The 7,327-nt window shown below is 49.5% G+C and overlaps 1 long non-coding RNA gene across 2 annotated transcripts; it reads left to right on the top strand.

Moving 5' to 3' along the window:
• The first annotated feature begins 1,510 nt into the window (after positions 1-1,510).
• Positions 1,511-6,790, top strand: LOC129637876 (uncharacterized). Of its 2 annotated transcripts, XR_008707617.1 has the most exons (3): positions 1,511-1,676; positions 2,835-2,929; positions 3,516-6,790. It is a non-coding gene; the product is annotated as an uncharacterized LOC129637876 (long non-coding RNA). The 2 variants fall into 2 exon arrangements; XR_008707616.1 differs by lacking the exon at positions 1,511-1,676 and having other exon boundaries at positions 2,821-2,929.
• The last annotated feature ends 537 nt before the right edge of the window (positions 6,791-7,327 follow it).

Raw genomic sequence — 7,327 nt, 5'->3', positions numbered from 1 at the left:
AACCTCCATGACTTAGTGCCGGGACCTCAGGATGAGCACTAACTCTCACCGCCTGAGTTTACTGGGCTGGGAGATGAGCTCTGTGTGGGGTGAGGATGCAGGAACTGACCCAGGAGACAGAGCTCACCCAGGGTCTGATAAAGATAAGCACTGCGAGACCAACACGCCTTGTATTCTTACTATTCCCCTTGTGGGCGAGGAAGAGAGGCTTAGAGAGGTAAAGGAACTTGCTCAGGGAAACAGGGCTGGGTTGTTGTTGTTCTAGAGTCGCTAGGTCGTGTCTAACTCTTCGTGGCCCCGTGGGCTGCAGCATGCCAGCCAGGCTACCCCGCACTGTCTCCTGGAGCTTGCTGAAGCTCGTGTCCATCGAGTCAGTGAGGCCATCCAACCATCTCATCCTCTGCCATCCCCTTCTCCTCCTGCCCCCAATCCGTCCCAGCATCAGGGTCTTTCCCAGTGAATCAGCTCTTTCAGTCAATCTCGTCCCCAATACTGTGCTCCTTTCCCCTCATCCCCATGAGCAAATGACAGTGTTCCTTCAAGATCTACAGCTTACAGTCTTTTCGAGGTAAGCCAGGGTGCCCAGAATCTTCCGTCCACAAGCCCCTTGTCTCTCATCCTGGGCTGCCCTGCCACTTCTGAGAGAGTGGGCAGGGAAAGCAGCAGTGGCAGCACCCAGCATCCTGATAATCACCCTGGGGGCCGGGTCCAGGCTCTCTGTCCTCCGTCTGGCACTGTGCTGGGCAGGGTCCTGGCTCTGTGTTCCTGCCCACGCAGAAACGCGTTCAGGCTTCAGAATGCTTGTTAGTGCTTTCACACAGGCTGCTGCTTCTGCGTCCAGCCAACACTTGCTGATCTGCTGGGGTTCAGTTTAAACATGAACCCCTCTGAGAGGCTTCTCTAACCTCTGTCGGGGGTTAGGGGACAGGGCCCCATTAGGTTATGCTCCCCAGCATCTGTGCTGCTCTCAGCATGTTGTCTTTGTGTGTGTATGTGTGTGTGTGTGTGTGTGTGTGTGCCCAATCTATTGTTTAGAACACCAGAAATCCTAACCATTATTTTATTCGAGCTCATGTCACTGGCCACTTGTCCATGGACAGAGGAGCCTGGAGGGCTACAACAGTCCATGGGGACGCAAAGCGTCAGAAATGACTGAGCGAGAAAAACACTCCCGATCTTACAGATGAGGAAAGAGAGATGCACAAAGAATCACCTTCTTGAGGTAACACAGCTGGTAAGTAGGAGAGAAGCAGGGTAAACCCAGGCCTGGGGTCTGAAACTCTGGGAGCTGAGCCCCCTGGCTGCACCCGGTGGGGTTGTTGGGCAGGACTGTGATGCTGTGACTCACAACAAATGTGTATTTCACCTTCATCTGCATTCCTGCTACTGAGCTGCTAAACCTCTCGGAATTTCCTAAGTGTTGAGAGCAATCAGGTGACTTTTGTTATATTAATTAGTGGCTTTTGGAAAGCCCCCAGGTCACTTAAGGGTGGGGGCTGATTTCCAGGGGACCCAACCAGGTGATTAGAGTGATTAGAGGCGTGGAACTTTCAGTCCTAATCCAGGCCTCCTGGGGGACAGAGGGGCCACCTGAGATTCAGTTCAATCGTCAATAGCCAACAACCAAGTCAATCACATCGACTTAAGGAAGGCTCTGGAAAGCCTCAGAGGACCAGGTTTGGAGAGCTTGCGGGCTCGTGGGCACACGGGGACCTGGGGGGAGTGGCGAGAGGGCTCAGAGTCGCTGCGTCTCCTTCCCAGGTGACTCGCCCCATGTGGCTCTTCCATCAGGCTGTTGAGTTATATCCTTTATAACATACTGGAAACCTAACAGATGAACCTATCTGCAGGGCAGGAATAGAGACACACACATAGAGAGCAGACGTGCGGGCACAAAAGGGGAGGGGAGGGCAGACTGGGAGGTTAAGATTAACATATATACACTGCGCTGTGCTTAGCTGCTCAGTAGTGTCCGACTCTTGGCAACCCTGTGAACTGTAGCCCGCCAGGCTCCTCTGTCCGTGGGATTCTCCAGGCAAGAATACTGGAGGGGGTAGCCATGCCCTTCTCCAGGGGATCTTCCCAAGCCAGGCATCGAACCCAGGTCTCTGGCTTTGCAGGTGGATTCTTTACCTTCTGAGCCATCAGAAGAATAATCACTTCTAATCACCTGTGTGTATACACTGCCATGTGTGAAACAGATAGCTAGTCGGAAGCTGCTGTATAGCACAGGGAGCTCAGCTCGGTGCTCTGTGATGACCCAGAGGGGTGGAATGATGGGGGTTGGAGGGAGGTCCAAGAGGGAGGGGATATATGTATACACATAGCTGACTCACTCTACTGTAGAGCAGAAACTACCACAGCATTGTAAAGCAGTTATACTCCAATAAAAAGTAAACTGGTAACCCAGTAAGTAGAATAGTTCTGCGCCCTGTGAGCCACTCTAAGGAATTAATTGTACCCAAGAGATGGGGTGTGGTCACTGGAACCCCTGACCTATAGCTGGTCAGGCAAAATCATGGGCTCTTCTTGGACTGGCATCTGAACTGGGGCATCGGGGGGATACGTGGGGCTGTCTTGTATGACTGAACCCTTAGCCTGTAGGACTGGACGCTGTCTGCAGGTAGCTAACATCAGAATTGAGATAAACTGTAGGACAACCAGCTGGGGTCAGAGAATGGCTTCTTGTGGGAAAAAACCCACACCTCTGAATTGCTGGAGCAGAATCCTGGGGGGGGGGGGGGCACCCTCTCAGCAGGGGGTCTCACAGCAGGCGCAGTGCACACCTGCCGCTAAGCACTTTCCTCAATGATGATTCAAACCCCCAACCCCAGCACGTGACTTGACAGCCAGACCCACGGGGTTCAGAGTAGAAGACCCAGAACCCATCGGACCACCTGGCACCCAGCAGATGTCTGTCAATGAGAGGGTAAGTAAGAAAGGCACCTCCTGCCTCCAAACTCCATGAGTGAGTATAATTCATTTCTTTATTTTGGTTTCAAAGCAAATTTCTCCAAGAAACATTAGCATAGGGAAAATTTCTGAAGGGGACCACAGAGTAGAGAGCTCAGATCAAGCCAGGATCTCTGCAGAAAGCTGACCACATCCCAGTCTCTCTGCTGGTCACTTAGAGAGAGAAAGGAGGGTCTGCTCCTCTGTACATGGAACTAGCCAGGCAAAAACACTGGAGCGGGTTGCCATTTCCTTCTCCAGAGGATCTTCCCAGCCCAGGAATCAAACCCATGTCTCGTGCATTAGCAGGCATATTCTTAACCACTGAACCACCTGGGAAGCCCTCTGAAAAAGCCACACGGCTCTATCGGTCCTGACTCCACTCCCTCAGCATAGGTCAAAAAAGTTCACATTTTTAGCTTACATTCTGTGTGACGCTTTTCTTAACTCTGCAAATTGCTATTTTACTAACAGCTTCCTTTTGGGGCATCAGGTGGAAGATTGGATGATTTAAGGGTGTGGGGAATGTGACTGGATTTGAATTTTTTTTTTTTTCTCCAAAGCCTCCAGGAGTCTAATGTGACATTCTGGGTAAGAACACAGCCTCATGCATGTGCATATGACATCTCCCTTAACGATGCACAAAATCGCTGTATGGAGACAGATCACCAGCAGGGCAGAGAGGAACCGGCGCGAGACACCATCAGCCTGGCAGACTGTGGCCGCCACTGCTACTTCAGAAGAAACGGGCGAGGCTAAGAGGTCCCAGGGGTCTCCATCTGGAACGTGCTCATCCACAAGGGATGCAAAGAACATCTGGCCTCAGTGCCCAGACTTGACAAGATCCGACGTCATTCACACGCAGGCTCGCAAGGCAACGGCTCATGCGTCCCCCGCAGCTGGGCACAGGTGAGACATCAGCTCCCCCAGCAGAAGCGCCAGCTATTTCTAGGAGATTCTAATGGGACTCTGGGCTTCCCTAGTGGCTCAGAGGTAAAGAAACCACCTGCCAGTGCAGGAGACGAGCGTTTGATCCCTGGGTTGGAAAGATTCTCTGGAGAAGGAAATGGCAACCCACTCCACTATATTCTTTTCTGGGAAATTCCATGGAACAGAGCAGCCTGGAAGGCTTCAGTCCATGGGGTTGAAAAGAACTGGACTTGACTTAGTGACTAAACAACAGCAACAACAGCAGTGGGACTCTGAAACCACCAGAGCCTGATGAAATGGGAGGAAGAATTTCTCCCCAAGTCGATGCCACACTCTGCCTACGAGGTACTGAAGTCCCCTCACAGAGCTTCTTGTAATCACCTCTGGATCTCACCCACCACACATCAAGGGCTTTCATAACAACTGTTTGTTCCTGTGACCACTAGACCTCTACAGATCAGGCAACTGAGTGACAGAGAAGTTAAGAAACCTGCCTCAGAGTCGGCTTCATCCAGCTCAAAGGTGGAAGGAGAGAGACTGCAGGTGACTAATCCATGGGACTTTCATGGGCTACACTTGGAAAAGTCATACATCACTCTGATGCTCCTGTGCTCAGTTGCATCTGACTCTTTGCAACCCCATGGACTGTAGCCCACCAGGCTCCTCTGTCCATGGGATTTTCCAGGCACGGATACTGGAGCAGGGATGCCATTTCCTCTGCCAGAGGATATTCCTGATCCAGGAAATCAAACCCAGATCTCCTGAGTCTCCTGCATTGGCAGCCAGATTTTTTTTTTTTTTTAACCACTGAGCCACCTGGGAAGCCCTACATCACTCTGCCCACTTTCCATTGGCCAGAACTCAGTCACATGGTCCCATTAAACCACAAGGGATGCCAGGAAATGGCGCTAGTGGTAAAGAACCTACCTGTCAATACAGAAGATATAAGAGATGCAGGTTCAATCCCTGGGTCAGGAAAATCCCCTGGAGGAGGGTGTGGCAATGCACTCCAACATTCTTGCCTGGAGAATCCCATGGACAGAAGAGCTTGTCCATGGCTACAGTCCATGGGGTTGCAAAGAATTGGACATGACTGAAGCAACTTAGTACACAGGTACATGAGACCAAAGGGGAAAAGGTATGGGTTTTGGAAATTCAGAGCTGTCTCTACCACAGGCACTAAGCAAAGTCCTGGGAGCTCTAGTGAGTCTGGGAAGCCAGATTAAAAAATAGACTCCATCATCTTTCAATCATCCATCTCATCCACTCCCAGAGTTACAATGAAATCTTTCAGATCTATCCCTGGACAATGTTCAGAGGAAGAGGAGGTGGAGGTGAAAGTAATCGATGAGGACTCTCTGGGGTTGTCTGGATGTTGCTCAAATGTAAAATTGAGGGACCATTTACTGACAACTTGCTCCGTACCAGGATCTGTACCCCCACACTATAACTGCCTTATCTCATGTAATCCTCACCCTCATGGATTTCCCTGATGGCTCAGATGGTAAAAAAAGAAAAAAAAATCTGTCTGCCAATGCAAGAGATGTGGGTTTGATCTCTGGGCCAGGAAAATTCCCCTGGAGAAGTAAATGGCAACCTACATCAATATTCTTGCCTAGGAAAATTCAATGGACAGAGGAGCCTGGTGGGCTACAGTCCATGGGGTTGCAAAGAGTTGGACAGGACAGGAGCGACTGAGCACGCACGCACTCGTTGATGGTATCAGATTGTAACAGTGACTGTCCCCATCTCACAGAAGCGGAGGTGCTGAGAGATCACACAGCAATCCCAAGAGAACTGGAAATCACATCCAGGTGAACCTGATCTCAAGTGTTTGCCCCACTGGCTTTTACATGTTTGTGCTTTTTTCTTCCCCTTAGTATGATTCTGTTTTGAGAAATAAGGTTTGTACCTTCCAGTCATATTATTTAAACCACAGCATTAGCTCACTCGGAAAGGAAAACATTTTCATAAAATATTCAGTACATGAAATATGAAAGAAAAGAAATATATCCACAGGAAAGTCACTAATCAAAGTGATTTTCTCATCCAGTTGCCTTACATGACTGGTGTTCTAGTCAGAACACGAAAGAAACAAAGGGTGGATGGCTGAAAATCCCATGCTTATCAGACGGAGCTGCCTAGAATGCTCTTAGCTTCAAACAAACAGGCTTCCAATTCCAGAAGAAGAGAGATGCGCGTGGTCGCATTCCTCTCTCAGAACGATTCAGGGAGTTGTCTGTGGGGACCCATGGGTGCTTGTCACCCACATCTGGGACTACACTGCTATGAGGCTATCAGTCTGTTTACCTACACAGTGAGATGGAACACCAAGATGAGTCGTTTTCAAGTAGCCTGGTTTCCTTCTCGGAGAATTTGCAGAAGAGAGTCATGAGGGACCGAGCTGTACTTTTGCTACTGTTTCCTGGTTTGCTTTCTCTTTGGGGGTGTGGGGAATATCCCCCACCTCCCCCACTCCCAGTTGAAATGTGTGCCTAATTTTGTAAACACCTGGAATCAGAATGTGTTTTTAAATCAGTATTGTGTTGTTTCTGTTCTCCATCCCCTTCCCCTCTCTCCAAAAAATGGCACCATGAAAGTGAGGCTGTGATTTATAACCCTCGATATCTGAGAATGGGGGGAGCAAAGCACATAGTACCAAATGGCTCAGGACTGGAGTGTCCACCTCTCCCATTCACCCTGCAGGCCTAATCCTGTGACTGCAAATTGGCCACCCATGGAGGCTTTGAGCAGCAGATCCTAAGGGCAGGGGCTGGCTCACTCAAATTAAAAATACACACCAAGCTAAAGGAGAGAGCAAAGCCAACAACCATTTTCATTTTCAAAAATAAGACCACATTTTAAATATTCATTTGAATGTATAGTAATAAACGATTACACATTTTAATCTGTTTTCTGTTTGACAATACTTCATTTGCAGACTCTTCATAGCTTTTAAAAATAGACCCAGAGTCCAGATCCCCACAGCATGAAATTTTTCACGTTCTCTAATTTGCAGCAATGTATTTGTGTCAAATTTAGTCTACAAGTTGCCCTAGGGTGCCTTGGCACCGGGTGGCTGAGAAACCACCTGCAGCTTGAGCCCAGGCATCACACGGGGCTGTGGATCAATCCTGGGACTAGGGTGCCTCTGCTGTGGACAGACTCTCCCCCAAGATAAGCAACCCGAGCTCTGCTTAGTACTTGTATTAGAGACAGCTACCATCCCTTTTCCCCTTTGAGTTCACAGTTAGACCACATTTCCCAGCCTCCCCTGCAGTTCAGTGGGACCACGTGACTGAGTTCTGGCCAATGGGAGGTGGCAGAAGTGACGTATGGCTTTTCCAAGCATGGCCCTTAACAAGTTGCCTGAATGGTCACCTGTGCTCTTCCTGGTTCCATCTTCTAGTTGAATGAAGCTGATTCCGAGGCAACTTTACAACTC

This window comes from Bubalus kerabau, chromosome 23 (genome assembly GCF_029407905.1).
Source record: "Bubalus kerabau isolate K-KA32 ecotype Philippines breed swamp buffalo chromosome 23, PCC_UOA_SB_1v2, whole genome shotgun sequence".
NCBI classification, from domain to species: domain Eukaryota; kingdom Metazoa; phylum Chordata; class Mammalia; order Artiodactyla; family Bovidae; genus Bubalus; species Bubalus kerabau.
The sequence above is the reverse complement of the archived record's forward strand: the minus strand, read 5'-3'. Positions and strand labels throughout refer to the sequence as shown.